Source organism: Oryx dammah, unplaced genomic scaffold, assembly GCF_014754425.2.
Source record: "Oryx dammah isolate SB20612 unplaced genomic scaffold, SCBI_Odam_1.1 HiC_scaffold_18, whole genome shotgun sequence".
NCBI lineage: Eukaryota > Metazoa > Chordata > Mammalia > Artiodactyla > Bovidae > Oryx > Oryx dammah.
In genome coordinates this window covers 30,574,699-30,593,793 of record NW_024070202.1, presented here as the reverse complement: position 1 = coordinate 30,593,793, position 19,095 = coordinate 30,574,699, and positions in this window count along the sequence as shown.

Sequence of the window (19,095 nt, the reverse complement as noted above, 5' to 3'; positions counted from 1 at the left end):
CAATGCAAAGAAATAGAGGAAAACAGCAGAATGGGAAAGACTAGAGATCTCTTCAAGATAATTAGAGATACCAAGGGAACATTTCATGTAAAGATGGGCTCAATAAAGGACAGAAACGGTAGGGACCTAACAGAAGCAGAAGATATTAGAAGAGGTGGCAAGAATACACAGAAGAACTATACAAAAAAGATCTTCGTGACCCAGATAATCACAATGGTGTGATCAGTCACCTGGAGCCAGACATCTTGGAATGTGAAGTCAAGTGGGCCTTAGAAAGCATTATTACAAACAAAGCTAGTGGAGGTGATAGAATTGCAGTTGAGCTATTTCAAATCCTGAAAGATGATGCTGTGAAAGTGTTGCACTCAATATGGCAGCAAATTTGGAAAACTCAGCAGGGGCCACAGGACTGGAAAAGGTCAGTTTTCATTCCAATCCCAAAGAAAGGCAACGCCAAAGAATGCTCAAAATACCACACAATTACACTCATCTCACACACTAGTAAAATGATACTTAAAATTCTCCAAGCCAGGCTTCAGAAAAACGTGAACCGTGAACTTTCAGAAGTCCAAGCTGGTTTTAGAAAAGGCAGAGGAACCAGAGATCAAATTGCGAACATCTGTTGGATCATCAAAAAAGCAAGAGAGTTCCATAAAAACATCTATTTCTGCTTTACTGACTATGTCAAAGCCTTTGACTGTGTGTGGATCACAATAAACTGTGGAAAATTCTGAAAGAGATGGGAATACCAGACCACCTGACCTGCCTCTTGAAAAACCTGTATGCAGGTCAGTAAGCAACAGTTAGAAGTGGACATGGAACAACAGACTGGTTCCCAATAGGAAAAGGAGTGCATCAAGGCTGTATATTGTCACCCTGCTTATTTAACTTATATACAGAATACATCATGAGAAACGCTGGGCTGGAAGAAGCACAAGCTGGAATCAAGATTGCCGGGAGAAATATCAATACCCTCAGATATGCAGATGACACCACCCTTATGGCAGAAAGTGAAGAAGAACTAATGAGCCTCCTGATGAAAGTGAAAGAGGAGAGTGAAAAAGTTGGCTTAAAGCTCAACGTTCAGAAAACTAAGATCATAGCATCTGGTCCCATCATTTCATGGGAAATAGATGGGGAAACAGTGGAAAATCACTGCAGATGGTGATTGCAGCCAGGAAATTAAAAGACACTTACTCCTTGGAAGGAAAGTTATGACCAACCTAGACAGCATATTAAAAAGCAGAGACATTACTTTGCCAACAAAGGTCCGTCTAGTCCAGGCTATGGTTTTTCCAGTGGTCATATATGGATGTGAAAGTTGGACTATAAAAAAGCTGAGTGCCGAAGAATTGATGCTTTTGAACTGTGGAGTTGGATAAGACTCTTGAGAGTCCCTTGGACTGCAAGGAGATCCAGCCAGTCCATCCTAAAGGAGATGAGTCCTGGGTGTTCATTGGAAGGACTAATGTTGAAGCTGAAACTCCAATACTTTGGCCACCTCATGTGAAGAGCTGACTCATTTGAAAAGACCCTGGTGCTGGGAAAGATTGAAGGCGGGAGGAGAAGGGGACGACTGAGGATGAGATAGTTGGATGGCACCACCGACTCAATGGACATGGTTTTGGGTGGACTCTAGGAGTTGGCGACAGACAGGAAGGCTTGGAGCGCTGAAATTCATGGGGTTGCAAAGAGTCGGACACGACTAAGCGATGGAACTGAACTGATTATAATGTTAGTTCCATGAAGGCAGAGATATTGGCCTGTTTTCTCTTTTCCCCCATTACTTTATTTCCAGGGTCTGAATGAATATTTCTTGAATAAACAAATTAATGAAAATGGCCACTATAATGGTCTTTGTAGTCTTGATTTTCCAGATGCCTCTGGTTTTTTTTAAAGTTCATATTTATCAGCCTTTTCTTGGCTTTGATTTTGACTGAGGATAAATTCCTCATACTCTGCTTCTGTTTTATTCCAGTGATTTATGAGTCTGTCCCAGAGCCACTTCTCATTTCTATGTTCTCCTTGTTGATGGGTCTTAGTGCTTACCTTTTCCTAGTCTCCAGTGTCTACAGGCCACCTCTACAACTGAGAATGTCCCCAACAGAAATTATCACCTGCCCAGAAACCCGCTGTGGAGCTGGAAGCTCCATGTTGGTTAATAACATCACTAATATCCAGTCTCTTAAGCTAGTGATACCTGTATCCTCAGTTCCTCTCTCGGTTGATCCTACAAGTGTCAGTTTCTGATATCCTGGCACCCAGTTTCTCCACATCCACACTGCCACTATCCTAGCCCAGATCCTTACCCTCCTGCCCTGAGGCAACTGCAATCTTCTCTATACCTGTATGTGGAGAGGTCTAGGAAACTTTAAGGAACTACTATACCTACAGCCACATTTGGAGGAGATAGACTTAGGTCTTTCTGTGGTCATTAACAATGGCTTGAGCAGCATTTGTGGTGTGGAAGCTGCCTCAATACATGATGGATCTATGATCAGACAAAAGCTCAACATAACCATGTGTGTGAGATGGACATCGGGAGGTAAGGGCAGCCAGTATAAACAAAACAGTATAAACAAAAAAAGCAGCCCCTGACTTGGAGAACTGACCTGACTCTGACAACTGGATCTGTGTGTGGTTAACAGCTGACCTGGCATTCACAGCTAGGCCCTGTCATCCTCAGAATCCTCAAGAGGTCTACATCTGATGACACCAAACAAACAAAGCAAACTTCATAATCTTATCTAAAGCCCAGATGAAAACAAGGTCACCATGTAAACCACAAAATGCCAAAAAGTCCCCTCTCCCAGCTAATATGAATGACTGCTGCTTCTGTAACAATGACAGCCTTAGCCTCATTGTTCTAGTTACAGTCAAGATATGCAATCACAGAATTACTCCCCTCACTTCCAGAGAGCCTTCAGCAAAGCCCTGCTTCCTTGAGCTCTTCCCCAGGCCACTCAACAGCAGCTCAAGTTCCGTAAGAAGTCCTTTCTAGCATTGTCTTACTGAGCTGCCTCCCAGGTCCCCATGGTGAGCACTCTCCCTTGCTGTAAAGAACGTGAGACCCAGCTGGTCCAACTCAAGGTTTGTACCTGATAGTTGTTGGCTGAAGTTTGGACCGTGGTGCGGGAACTCTGCTCTGTATTTGATTGAATCAAGTAAGCCATTTAGAGAGGCAATCTTAGATGCTCTACAGGCAAAGATGAGTCAAATTCAGACAGTAACTCAAATGCTTGAGGATATCTGAATCACACAGACTTGAGAATCCTAGCCCAGAGTGAATTCACGGTTGAAGAAAAGATATTACTTGCCACTTCAGATTTCATGGATTATTAAAATACCCTCAATTTATGCCTTTAGAGAATATGTTCTGAAGTGGAAAAGAGGATGCAATAGCTGGCTACCTTGGATGCTGGCCTGATAGTCTGTCTGTCTTTATTAATTTAAAAAAAAATTCCAGAATGCTCAAATGCTTCAAGCATTTTTCTAAGCATTGCAGATACAGCACTAAAACAAACATACAAAACTGTCTCCCCTGCTCACTTTGATTTATATTACAACTGGCCAAGAAAAACAAACATATACATCTGAAAAAACAAGTAGCAAAGTAAAAACTTGTAGCTTGTTAAACAGAGGATGAGATTGTTGGATGGCATCACTGAGATCTCATGTTGGACATGAATTTGAGTAGGCTCTGGGAGTTGGTGATGGACAGGGAAGCCTGGCAAGCTGAAGTTCATGGGGTCACAAAGAGTTGGACACAACGGAGTGACTGAACAGAAATTAGAGAAAGTCAACAGCGTGTCTTGAAAGTTCCTCTAGATTTTTGGATAGTATCAATAAAGGGCTATCTCAGGAGGTAGAATTTAAACAGATGTCTGAATACTGAGAAAGAGCCAGCCATACACATATCAGAGAGAGATGATTCTAGACAGAGGCCATATAAAGCAAAGGCTCTAAGGAACTATAAAGATTGTTTTAGTCAGCTCAGGTTGCTGTAACAAAAGACCATAGACTGGGTATCTTATATGGAATCCTAAGAATTACAATTATAACACACAAGAAAGATCCCTTTCCCTGGGAGAATGAATATGAGGCTATGTTTAAAGTCAGTGCTAGTGGAAGTAAGTGCTAGTAATAGAGGTGTTTTTCATCACAGCTAAAACACGAATATTTGATTGGTATAATTTAATTTTTTTCAATTAAAATGTTTTGAATTGAAGACCAGGAAAATCCTACCTTCTCAGTCTTGAATTTTGTACTTTCCCCAGGAATTGGTGGTGGCTGCCACTTAGAATGCTAGCACTCTCACAGTGGCTTGTGAATCTCTCTCAATTTTACTGATGATAATAAGCAAACAGGAAAATGGAACTTCAAAGCAATCAACTTAATTCTGGGATCACCAACCCTGATGTTTATTCTACTTAAATCCTCAAGTATATTTTACCAGAATGTATTATTTTTAGACTCCTCCTTGCAAAGGGTTTGGATACCACCATGACTATGCCAAAGCCTTTGACTGTGGATCACAATAAACTGTGGAAAATTCTGAAAGAGATGGGAATACCAGACCACCTGACCTGCCTCTTGAGAAATCTGTATGCAGATCAAGAAGCAACAGTTAGAAGTGGACATGGAACAACAGACTGGTTCCAAATAGGAAAAGGAGTGCATCAAGGCTATATATCGTCAGCCTGCTTATTTAACTTATATGCAGAGTACATCATGAGAGACGCTGGGCTGGAAGAAGCACAAGCTGGAATCAAGATTGCCAGGAAAAATATCAATAAGCTCAGATATGCAGATGACACCACCCTATGGCAGAAAGTGAAGAAGGACTAAAGAGCCTCTTAATGAAAGTGAAAGAGGAGAGTGAAAAGTTTGGCTTAAAGCTCAACATTCACAAAATGAAGATCATGGCAAATGGTCCCATCACTTCCTGGCAAATAGACGTGGAAACAATGGAAACAGTGGCAGACTTTATTTTTCTGGGCTCCAAAATGGAGCTGCAGATGGTGATTGAAGCCATGAAATTAAAAGACACTTGCTCCTTGGAAGAAAAGCTATGACTGACCTAGACAGCATATTAAAAAGCAGAGACATTATTTTGCCAACAAAGGTCCATCTAGTCAAAGCTATGGTCTTTCTAGTAGTCATGTATAGATGTGAGAGTTGGACTATAAAGCAAGCTGAGTGCTGAAGAATTGATGCTTTTGAACTGTGGTGTTGGAGAAGACTCTTGAGAGTCCTTTGGACTGCAAGGAGATCCAACCAGTCCATCCTAAAGGAAATGTGTCCTGAATATTCATTGGAAGGACTGATGCTGAAGCCGAAACCCCAATACTTTGGCCACCTCATGCGAGAACTGACTCAATGGCAAAGACCCTGATGCTGGGCAAGATTGAAGGTGGGAGAAGGGGACGACAGAGTTGGATGGCATCACTGACTCAGTGGACATGGACATGACTTTGAGTAACCTCCGGGATTCGGTGATGGACAGGAAGGCCTGGCATTCTGCAGTCCATGGGGTTGCAAAGAGTCAGACACAACTGAGTGACTGAGCTGAACTGATGATGTACTCAATAAGCATACAAGAGTACCGCCAATTATTTGTGGGAAAACTTAGGTGATGCATTACTGATAAATCAGAGGTGAATTGTGCTTGTGCTTTGATAACAATAGTGTTGTTGTTTGTTGTTGCTTAGTCACTAAGTTCATATCCAACTCTTTTGCCACCCCATAGACTGCAGCCTGACAGGCCCTTCTGTCCATGGGATTTCCCAGGCAAGAATACTGAAGTGATTGCCATTTCTTTCTCCAGGGGATTTTCCCAACCCAGAGATTGAGCCCACATCTCTTGTATCTCCTGCATTGGCAGGCAAGATTTTTGTTTGTTTTTTTAACCACTGAGCCACCAGGAAGCCAGCAAGAGTGTACCAAATACAAACTTTATTTCTCTCTACCAGATTCACTGGTGTCTCAGTTCAGTTCAGTTCAGTTCAGTTCAGTTCAGTTGCTTAGTCGTGTCAGATTCTTTCTGACCCCATGAATCGCAGCACACCAGGCTTCCCTGTCCATCACCAACTCCCAGAGTTTACTCAGACTCATGTGCATCGAGTCAGTGATGCCATCCAGCCATCTCATCCTCTGTTGTCCCCTTCTCCTCCTGCCTCAATCCCTCCCAGCATCAAAGTCTTTTCCAATGAGTCAACTCTTCGCATGAGGGGGCCAAAGTACTGGAGTTTCAGCTTCAGCATCAGTCCTTCCAATGAACACCCAGGACTGATCTCCTTTAGAATGGACTGGTTGGATTTCTTTGCAGTCCAAGGGACTCTCAAGAGTCTTCTCCAACACCACAGTTCAAAAGCATCAATTCTTCGGTGCTCAGCTTTCTACACAGTCCAACTCTCACATCCATACATGACCACAGGAAAAACCATAGCTTTGACTAGACAGACCTTTGTTGGCAAAATAATGTCTCTGCTTTTTAATATGTTATCTAGGTTGGTCATAACTTTCCTTCCAAGGAGTAAGTGTCTTTTAATTTCATGGCTGCAATCACCATCTGCAGTGATTTTGGAGCCCCCCAAAATAAAGTCTGACACTGTTTCCACTGTTTCCCCATCTATTTCCCATGAAGTGATGGGACCAGATGCCATGATCTTCGTTTTCTGAATGTTGAGCTTTAAGCCAACCTTTTCACTCTCCTCTTTCTTTCATCAAGAGGCTCTTCAATTCCTCTTCACTTTTTGCCATAGGGTGGTGTCATTTGCATATCTGAGGTTATTGATATTTCTCCCAGCAATCTTGATTCCAGCTTGTGCTTCTTCCAGCCCAGCATTTCTCATGATGTACTGTGCATATAAGTTAAATAAGCAGGGTGACAATATACAGCCTTGATGTACTCCTTTTCCTATTTGGAACCAGTCTGTTGTTCCATGTCCAGTTCTAACTGTTGCTTCCTGACCTGCATACAGATTTCTCAAGAGGCAGGTCAGGTGGTCTGGTATTCCCATGTCTTTTAGAATTTTCCACAGTTTATTGTGATCCACACAGTCACAGGTTTTGACTAGAGGTGGGCTAATCCACAGCTATGGTCTTATTTTTACAAGGTCTCTCTTAAGTTCAAGCTCAATTGAGTCCAGTTTTTCTAAAGAAACCAGGAAATGGGACTCTAAATGGGGAACACACATCCCATCAATACCTAACTTAAACACTGTCTAACTGGGCAGGGTCCTAGAGGTTCCTGTAGTGACATGTGAATGGACGTCTAGGCATGATACTACAGAGGCTCTGGGAGGATTATCTGAGAAGACAGGTCTTAACCATGGATTCCCCGAGAAGATAAGTACAGTTCTACAGAAAGAAGAAAGAGGTAATCCACCAGAAACAAACAATGGCAATGGCTATTATCTCTGTGGAATCATTTCCTAGTGGATTCATCAGGAAAACTGCAGCCATTTCGCAACTTCTGAATACAAAAATCACTTGAGCAGGGAAAACTGCCGCCATAATCAGAGAAGTATCTTGGGCAAGGGTTCCTTAAGCTGAGGAACTTTAAAATTAATTTAATAAATGCACTGTGACTGGTTGAATTATGGCCTCCCAAAGACATCACCAACCTAATCCGCCAACACCTAATGATGTTAGCTTAGGAGCTTTATCAGTGTGATTAAGTTAAGGATCTTGACATGAGGAGCTTACCCTGGATTATCTGATGGACCCAACTTAATCATCTAAGAGCAAGGCAGGGAGGTCAGAGGAGAAGAAGGGACTGAAGCAGAAGGCTGAGTGATATGGGGTCATGAGCTGAGAATGTGAACAGCTTCTAGGAGCTGGAAAAGGCAAGGAAATGGATTCTGCTCTGAACCTCCAGAAGGAACACAATCTGTCCTACTCATTTAGACTTCTGATGGACAGAAGTGTAAGAAAATAAATTCGTGTTGCTTTATCTAAATTTGTGTTATTGAGTTCCAGAAACAGTAGGAAATGAACAGATACACTTTATTAGATCCCATTTCAAAAATCACAAAGGTGATTGGTGTTTATTGCCATAATGAGATAAAACAAAGATATAAAGGAAAAAAATCCCCCAACTTCTCTGTTCAGCACCTCCCTAACCTCACCTCCAGAGCCACCTAAGTTTTTCTACCCACACTCAGTACTGGCTGTTCTAGCTCTTCAGTTAGTTGTTTTTATTTAAAGTATTAAGATCTTTGAATTAACTAACTGCCCTACTAATATATTCTCTCACTAAAAATGGAAGATTACACAAATGGCTCCCAATCATTCCCTTCTCTCTATGTAGGCTCCTTTGCAAAGTGCTTTGTAGTAATTCCCATCAAAAGGTGGGTTCTATTCCCCAAACTATCCCTGGGCTTGGCCAGTTAACTTGTTTTGACCAATGGGACAATAGCAAGCATTAACTCAAGCAGAGGCTGCTGGGAATTGTCATGCTTATGTGAACTAGGCCAAGGCAAGCCAACCTGACTTGAAGAAATTCTACTCAACTCACAGACTCATATTAAGTAACTGTTCATAGCTTTAAGCCACTAAGTTTCAAGGTCATTTGTTATGATAAGTAACTGTTCCACAAATTTGAAGCTATTGACATTTTCTCAGATGTCACCTTCCAAGAGTCTAGATTTTCTCTCTGGTCTGAATTTCTGAAAAGAATGATCTACAGATACAACACACATCAAGCGGAGGCATCATATGGTTCAATCTCAATGAAGAGTCACATTCAAAGACACAATGGTGAAACAAAATAAGCAAACAAATAGGGAGGTAAAAGCAACTAAAATATTTTCTGAAATTTCTTTTATTAATGCACTGAAATTTTCTTAAAATTCTCTTTCCCTGTTTTACTTGTATCTCCCACACATGCTAGCTACTACCCACCAAATCCAAAATGTCTCTCTTCTCTAAGATCTCCAAAATCTTTTCCATACCATGTCCATGCCCCTGTTTCAGTCCACTTCTTTAATTCTTTCCTTCAGAGTAACTCCCTGCCTTTTACAATATAAATTAGCAGGCAGGAAAGCAGTTCTCTATTTTCCAACCTACCCATTATTCTGAAGTCAACTTCATATCAACCGACATCAGGAATGGATTTGGAAAGATGGAATAATACTTTTAGGAGTTTGTGTGTGGGGGGAAGAGGAGCCATGGAAAAGTCTATCAATAATCTTATAAGGATAAAAATATTTCTGCCTGTATCTCACAAGAATCTATGGTGAATAAAGGCACTGGTAAATTTTACAGTTAAGTTTGAGTAAAGTGGCTGGGAATATTACAGTGAATTAATTTTAAAGCTCTCTGAAAAAATAATAATACAGAGCTAAAATTTCAGATGATCTTAACTGAACATAGGAATTGCTCCTGATGGTAGATGAAGGATTAAAATTATCTACTCTTGGGGCAGAGATGAAAGTATAAGTCTGGATGTTGAGAAACAAACATGTTTACATTGTTTTGTTAGAAAATTTAAGGAAAAATGATAGATTAACAGAGTAACAGACACAATTTCTAAGCCACTAGAATAGGAAAAATCTAAAATAATCCAATCAATCCAGTTCAAGACAAGAACTATTTAACTGAAATAGCATAATCGTAAAAATCAATTTGGGATGAACTGGTACCTTTCTGTTGTTCAGCCTTTCATGCAGGCAAATCTTTTTATTTATTTATTTTCAAACTCTTTAAAACAGCTTATTTATATAAACTCACAGAGTCCTCACAATAAGCTCACTAAGGTAGGTATTACTATTATAGCTTTATTACAGAAAGGAAGATATAGAGTATCTTCAGTAAAATTTTTCAAAATCTCAGAAAAAAAGGTTTGTAGTTTCCTTCTTATAATAACTGCATATTTTCTTTTACATTTATTCTAAGTGTACATTGCCATAAACATGAACATAATGTCAGATTTTTATGTTTTAACATTTTTATATTTATTTTAAATAGTGATTATTTTTTATATTTCTCCATTATTTTAGTAAAATTCTTGATGATACTGAGATTTTCACTGGGTGAGTATATAATTTTCTTGATTAAAAATAATCACTCTCCATTTAAGATATATCAAATATAACTACTGTTGTTTCAAGTGGTTACTTTTTGCTTTGTTTTAATAAATAATAACATATTATTCATAAAAGTCTATCTCTTTCTTCTAAAAGTTATATCCCTTATTTCTATTTCATATCTCATGAATTGGTCAGAATATTCAGAAAATGCTATATAATATATGATACAGGACATCTTTTTTAATGGTGATGCTTTTGGTTTTTCACCATTACACAAGATGTTGGCTCCTGGCTAAAGAGAGGAACTACTTATTCAAATTGAGGATTTATCCTTTTTTAGTAAAAACTTAAAAAAAAATTTTTAAGTGAATGATTTGTGTATTAAATTTACAACTATTCTTTGAAACAACTAGCCAACACACTGAAACACTTTTAATGTAACTTGTACATGTCCAAGGTCTGATAGAATGTGGGCCACTGGAGAAGAGAATGGCAAACCACTTCAGTATTCCTGCCTTGAGAACCCCATGAACAGTATGAAAAGGCAAAATGATAGGATACTGAAAGAGGAACTCCCCAGGCTGGTAAGTGCCCAATATGCTACAGGAGATCAGTGGAGAAATAACTCCAGAAAGAATGAAGGGATGGAGCCAAAGCAAAATCAATACCCAGTTGTGGATGTGACTGGTGATAAAAGCAAGGTCCAATGCTGTAAAGAGCAATATTCCATAGGAACCTGGAATGTTAGGTCCATGAATCAAGGCAAATTGGAAGTGGTCAAACAGGAGATGAACATTGACACTCTAGGAATCAGCAAACTAAAATGGACTGGAATGGGTGAATTTAACTCAGATGACCATCATATCTATTACTGTGGGCAGGAATCCCTTAGAAGAAATGGAGTAGCTATCACAGTCAACGAAAGAGTCCAAAATGCAGTACTTGGATGCAATCTCAAAAACAATAGAATGATCTCTCTGTTTATTTCCAAGGCAAACCATTCAATATCACAGTAATCCAAGCCTATGCCCCAACCAGTAATGCTGAAGAAGCTGAAGTTGAACAGTTCTATGAAGACCTACAAGACCTTTTAGAACTAGCACCCAAAAAAGATGTCCTTTTCATTATAGGGGACTGGAATGCAAAAGTAGGAAGTCAAGAAACACCTGGAGTAACAGGCAAATTTGGCCTTGGAATGCAGAATGAAGCAGGGCAAAGACATAGAGTTTTGCCAAGAGAATACACTGGTCATAGCAAACACCCTCTTCCAGCAACACCAGAGAAGACTCTACACATGGACATCACCAGATGGTCAATACCGAAATCAGACTGATTATATTCTTTGCAGCCAAAGATGGAGAAGCTCTATAAAGTCAGCAAAAACAAGACCGGGAGCTGACTGTGGCTCAGATCATGAACTCCTTATTGCCAAATTCAGACTGAAATTGAAGAAAGTGGGGAAAACCACTAGACCATTTAGGTATGACCTAAGTTAAATCCCTTATGATTATACAGTGGAAGTAACAAATAGATTTAAGGGACTAGATCTGATAGACAGAGTGCCTGATGAACCATGGACAGAGGTTCATGACACTGTACAGGAGACAGGGATCAAGACCATCCTCATGGAAAAGAAATGCAAAAAAGCAAAATGGCTGTCTGAGGAGGCCTTACAAACAGCTGTGAAAAGAAGAGAAGCAAAAAGCAAAGGAGAAAAGGAAAGATATAAGCATCTGAATGCAGAATTCCAAAGAATAGCAAGGAGAGATAAGAAAGCCTTCCTCAGGAATCAATGCAAACAAAAAGAGGGGAACAATAGAATGGGAAAGACTAGAAATCGCTTCAAGAAATTAGAGATACCAAGGGAACATTTCACGCAAAGATGGGACCTAACAGAAGCAGAAGATATTAAGAAGAGGTGGTAAGAATACACAGAAGAACTGTACAAAAAAGATCTTCACAACCCAGATAATCACGATGGTGTGATCACTCACCTAGAGCCAGACATCCTGGAATGTGAAGTCAAGTGGGGCTTAGAAAGCATCACTACAGACTAATCTCAAAAATATACAAGCAACTCCTGCAGCTCAATTCCAGAAAAATAAACGACCCAATCAAAAAATGGGCCAAAGAACTAAACAGACATTTCTCCAAAGAAGACATACAGATGGCTAACAAACACATGAAAAGATGCTCAACATCATTCATTATCAGAGAAATGCAAATGAAAACTACTATGAGGTACCATTTCCAAATGCCAGTCAGAATGGCTGCTATGCAAAAGTCTACAAGCAATAAATGCTGGAGAAGGTGTGGATAAAAGGGAACCATTTTACACTGTTGGTGGGAATGCAAACTAGTACAGCCACTATGGAGAACAGTGTGGAGATTCCTTAAAGAACTGGAAATAGAACTGCCTTATGACCCAGCAATCCCACTACTGGGCATACACACTGAGGAAACCAGAAATGAAAGAGACACATGTAACCCAATGTTCATCACAGCACTGTTTGTAAAAGCCAGGACATGGAAGCAACCCAGATGTCCATCAGCAGATGAATGGATAAGAAAGCTGTGGTACATATACACAATGGAGTATTACTCAGCCATTAAAAAGAATACATTTGAATCGGTTCTAATGAGGTGGATGAAACTGGAGCCTATTATACAGAGTGAAGTAAGCCTGAAAGAAAAACACCAATACAGTATACTAACACATATATATGGAATTTAGAACAATAACCCTGTATGTGAGACAGCAAAAGAGACACAGATGTATAGAACAGTCTCTTGGACTCTGTGGGAGAGGGAGAGGGTGGGATGATTTGGGAGAATGGCATTGAAACATGTATAATATTGTATATGAAACGAACTGCCAGTCCAGGTTTGATGCATGATACTGGATGCTTGGGGCTGGTGCACTGGGATGACCCAGAGGGATGGTACAGGCAGGGAGGTGGGAGGGGGGTTCAGGATGGGGAACACGTGGACACCCGTTGCAGACTGATGTTGCTGTATGGCAAAACCAATACAATATTGTAAAGTAAAAAAAAAAAAAAGATAAACCATTTTAGCATAAATGAATGACATAAATGTATATTTCACAAAAGAAAAAAAAATATGTTATGTATATGTGGGGCAACCAAAAAAATTTGTAATAAATGTTTGGTATTAGTCCACACACACACACACAACACAGCACAGTTCTTGGCACATGGAAATTATTCAATAAAGTGTCTTTACACTGAAAAAAAGAGAAAGCAAGCATCACTACGAACAAAGCTAGTGGAGGTGATGGAATTCTAGTTGAGCTATTTCAAATCCTAAAAAATGATGCTGTGAAAGTGCTGCACTCAGTATGCCAGCAAATTTGGAAAACTCAGCAGGGGCCACAGGACTGGAAAAGGTCAGTTTTCATTCCAATCCCAAAGAAAGGCAATGACAAAGAATGCTCAAACTACCGCACAATTGCACTCATCTCACACGCTAGCAAAGTAAGCCTCAAAATTCTCCAAGCCAGGCTTCAGCAATACATGAACTGTGAACTTCCAGATGTTCAAGCTGGATTTAGAAAAGGCAGAGGAACCAAACATCAAATTGCCAACATCCGCTAGATCATTGAAAAAGCAAGAGAGTTCCAGAAAAGCATCTACTTCTGCCTTATTGACTATTCCAAAGCCTTTGACTGTGTGGATTACCACAAACCATGGAAAATTCTGAGAGAGATGGGAATACCAGACCACCTGACCTGCCTCTTGAGAAACCTGTATGCAGGTCAGGAAGCAACAGTTAGAACTGGACATGGAACAACAGACGGGTTCCAAATAGGAAAAGGAGTACGTCAAGGCTGTATGCTGTCACCCTGCTTATTTAACTTATATGCAGAGTATATCATGAGAAACACTGGGCTGGAAGAAGCACAAGCTGGAATCAAGATTGCCAGGAGAAATATCAATACCCTCAGATATGCAGATGACACCACCCTTATGGCAGAAAGTGAAGAGGAACTAAAAAAGCCTCTTGATGAAAGTGAAAGAGGAGAGTGAAAAAGTTGGCTTAAAACTCAGAAAAACACTGGCTTAAAACATTCAGAAAACAAAGATCATGGCATCTGGTCCCATCACGTCATGGGAAAGAGATGGGGAAACAGTGGAAACAGTGGCTGACTTTATTTTTCTGGGCTCCAAAATCACTGCAGATGGTGATTGCAGCCAGGAAATTAAAAGACGCTTACTCCTTCGAAGCAAAGTTATGATCAACCTAGACAGCATATTAAAAAGCAGAGACATACTTTGTCGACAAAGGTCCGTCTAGTCAAGGCTATAGTTTTTCCTGTGGTCATGTATGGATGTGAGAGTTGGACTATAACGAAAGCTGAGTGCCAAAGAATTGATGCTTTTGAACTGTGGTGTTGGAGAAGACTCTTGAGAGTCCCTTGGACTGCAAGGAGATCCAACCAGTCCATCCTAAAGGAGATCAGTCCTGGGTGTTCTTTGGAAGGACTGATGCTAAAGCTGAAACTCCAATACTTTGGCCACCTCATGCAAAGAGTTGACGCATTGGAAAAGACTCTGATGCTGGGAGGGATTGGGGGCAGGAGGAGAAGGGGACAACAGAGGATGAGATGGCTGGATGTCATCACCGACTCGATGCACATGAGTCTGAGTAAACTCCTGTAGTTGGTGATAGACAGGGAGGCCTGGCGTGCTGCAATTCATGGGCTCGTGAAGAGTCAGACCGACTGAGAGACTGAACTGAGCTGAACACGTCCAATTAGATTAAAACTCCTTCATAAGTAATACACAGCTTAATGTCTCGACAACATGTAGAAAATTTGTGACCAAAAAAAGTGTGTAAATATAACTTGGTCTTCCTAACTCTTTTTCTCTTCATTTAATCTCACATAATAACTCAAATTCTAGCTTTTATACATATGGTTATTCGATTATTTTTGAGTTTCTGCTACACAGATTTTCCCCTGTAGGTTGCAATACATCAAATCTAACAAATGTGGAAAGCTCTGACATATTTTAGTAAGCTGATTTGTACTTCTTAATGTTTCATATTTATATGGTTAGTTGACACCCTGGCTAAGGCAATAAAATACTGAGGAATACCGTACAAGCTTGATCTTAGTTAACATATGGGTTTTTGTATCAGCACCATAACATTCTGCATTTATGAATTTTGTTCATATGCTGTTGATTAATTGGAAGGAAATTTCTATTAGACATTTAAGCAGAGATGTTGAGTAGGGGGGTTGGGTTATCTGCATCCAGAGCTAGATTTTTAAATTTGTAGTTATCAGCATATAGAAGATAGTTAAAACCAGGTTTCAATTATTAATCTTTGTACCATGGATGATTCAGAGAATGCAGACATTAAGGCATAAAATCAAAAGTATAAAAATGTCTAAGCTAAAAAGATTCAGAATTATTCTCTGGCAGGAACAGTGAGGCCACAGTTAAAGGACTACATAGTGTTTGGGGTATGTGTACAGGTATTGCCTTACATCCTAACAGTAACATGCTAACATTACAGTCATGTTAAAAATTCATAATAAAAAATTTACCCACAATCCCATCCATAAGTCTCAAGTGTCCATTTTTCATGCTGTCTTCTATATCTTGTCCATTTACTTAATAATAAGAGGCAATAACTGTCACTTTGATGGGTACATATTCTATTGAGCTGGCATACCATAATTTCCTTACATAATAGCAGTTCACACACTTGGCTAAAACGTGTTCTTAAAATTATATAAAAATAACAAACCAGGCTTGGGGGAGAAGATGGAAAAGAAATTCACTAAATGTATTATGTGCTCCTCCCTGTAATACATTTAACTTCCTCTGGGAAGTCTCCTGGACAACGCAGCTGGGTTGGGTGCGATTCTGAGATTTCAGACACCTTATCCTCCTGTCACAGTGTGTAGTGGACCTGCGGGGGTTGTCTCCCCAAAACACTGTCAGGCTGTGTGCTGGCTCACTGCTGCCTGCCTGACACTCAGTACTCTTCTGCATGACTGCATACAGGAATGACAGAACGGATGTTTGGCTGCTATGTGCTGAATGGAAAGTAGAACACAGCCATCTCAAAATCTGTGTTCCTATTTCCCAAATTTCCTTTCACATACACATCTTATAATATTTAAAATCGTTCTCGTGTGGACAGGAATGTGCAAACGACAAGAGTCTGAAGAACATAGAATCTTGAAGGGCTTTTTTTCCCCTCTAAAATGCAAAAACTTTCCAGGTAGCATCGGCAATGAGTGAGGCATGCTGACTCTATCCAGCTTTCTGCTCCACTGGGACAATGCTTTTTGGCCCTCTTGTGGTGGGTAGGAAAAGGCCCTCTTACTTGTTCCTATGAAAGAGATGCAAGAACAGTCACTTCCAGTCTGGAGCAATGATGCTGGGAGCCCTTGTAGAGCTTGCTTCCTCAGACACAGTGACCAGAATGTTCCAGAGAGCGGCTTTTCTGTCAGCCAGGTCTCAGCATGAGAACCACATGAAGCAGTCCCTGGGCAAATGGAGATGACATGTCCTATGAGGGAGCAATGAACCTCTGTATTGTGCAGGTGTTGAGATTTAGGTGTTGGCTGGTTCTGATACTAGCCTACCCTGATCGACGCTTCATGGGAAAAATTTTGCTTCATTACACCTTGAAAAGAGACCGTCACTGAGCTCTAAAAATTTGAAAATGAAAATGAAGCACGGGAAAATTAACATCTCTCTGAAGAGAGTAAAATTTAAATGCTAAAACATTAGAAGAGGAAGCATGTCTGCTTAGCAACCACAGTACCAAGGTGGAAAACCTAGGCATTTCTTCTGTGGCTTTTATCTTGTTTACAGATAAGCTAGTGGGACTTCCTTGGTGGCTCAGATGATAAAGCATCTGCCTAAAATGTGGGAGACCCGGGTTTGATCCCTGGGTCGGGAAGATCCTCTGGAGGAGGAAACGGCACCCCACTCCAGTACTCTTGCCTGGAGAATCCCATGGATGGAGGAGCCTGGGTAGGCTACAGTCCATGGGGTCGCAAAGAGTCGGACACGACTGAGCGACTTCACTTCACTTGACAGGGCTAGTTAGACCAACAGTCCTAAGTAACTAGGTGCTATATTGACCAAAAAAAAAAAAAAAAAGGACACGGTGCACTGGATTACTTCAGGATATTTTCTAGCCCTAACTGTTGGCACCTGGACTGGTACTTACATTCTGAAACACAGGCGGGAAAAGCAGGTGTTATACATGTTGGTTTTGACGTGTGATTTAGCACCTTTAGTGCCTCATCCCCAGTGAAGGAGAAATCTCTTAATACAGAATTCCTTGGCCTTATCCAGGGCAGGGAGGATTTGCATTCATTGGTAGCTTTCGGAAAATCCATGGGGGAAAGTAGCTCCAGAATTATTGTAAAAGTACAGAGCATAGATTCAAAGGACCTGGATCTGAACACCAGCTCTGTCACTCTGAGTTATAATATCATATGAACTTTTAAAGCTTGGCCAAATGTCATAATGCCAGATTATGAGGATTCCTGTGAAAAGTACATGTAATGAAGTTTGTGAAAAATCAAGCTACCTAGGTTCCAAGGGATTAATTTCTTTACTAAGGTTTATTTCATTGACCGTGTTTCTGACTAAGAACAGGAGTAGCTGGAGACGCATCCAGAGAGACCTTGCTGCTGAATTAATTGTTTTTAAATCCCAACGAGTGCCTATTAATCAAGTACTATTTTTGGTGTAGGCTCAAGGATTTCTCCTACAAATAAATGGAAAATGACCATTACAGAAGTGGATAACCAATTGGTATTCATGGTCAAGCCTCAGACCAGGTGCTATGGGGATTTCTGTCATTCTATGCAATTTGGACAAATTCTCATCAGTACCTCTGTCTCTGAGAGTTGTTTACACTCAGTCTTACTGTGTGGCAACTGGGATTACAACTGCACACATCAGAAGCAATTCCATACCCTGGATGCTCAGAAGAACAACACTGATGTTTTATCTAAAAGCTCTGGCTCTACCTGCTAACAATGGGTTTGGGAACTAATAATCTCAAATTCTGACAGTCACTGAGCTGGGCCGGCTAATAGTGGAGCCTTATGTCTGAAACAGAAATTGTTTTGAGGAACAGACTTGGAATTAGCATCTTGGTACTGGCTGTAGACAGTTCAGAGCTTGGGTGACGGAACGTTGAGTTTTAGTACATATTTCAAATCTTCATAATTTAGTATTTAGAGACACTACAAGAAGAAGGATCTCAAGGAATGAATTTGTAGTTTATTTTGTCCTCCTTCAGCCTCCTTTCTCCCACAACTTTATTGAACTGGATGGCAGAAAACAAATTCCTCTTCAAACATACTTATGAAAGGACCTCATTTCAAGTTTCCTTCATGTGTCACTCAAGATAAGGAGACTTGGAATTCTCAGTGTCCTGAGAAGCCTAGTATTTAGATGGGAGTTTGTCTTTACAACAATGTAGGATACACTTTTCTCACTCCATTTCACCTTAAGGTCCCCAATCAAGCAGTAATGGGGCATTTCCTCCCCAAATATTTTGAAAACTTACTATTTGCCAGGCTCAAGGCATATGCCATTTTTATGCCTCTGTGAGGTAGATGCCTTTCCTTACTTATTTTGTTGATAAGAAAAATGTAGCCTGAGGAAATTAAGTAATACCTAAGGGCACCCTGTTGGTAAATAGCATAGTCAAGGTTTAAACTCTGGGCATCTCATTCCTGAGTTGGAACTACGGTCTCTCAGTGGCAGTGGTAAGGGACAGGTTCAGAAGTCCTGAAAAATGGATATGGGTCATTTTTCTGGAATGAGTGAAGACGAAAAGGGGTCAACAACAACAAGGAAACAGTGATATTTAAATAAAGAAAAAGAAAAAAAAAACACCTCAGAATGGTTTAAGGTCTACCTGTACAGATCAAGGACTACTACTTTGGATACTAGAATTTCCCTTTTGGAAATGCTGCTTTTCAGAAACTGGGAGCTGCTCACCAATGAAGATTGGTTAAATGGTTCATATAATAGAATACTTTAACGCCTTTAAA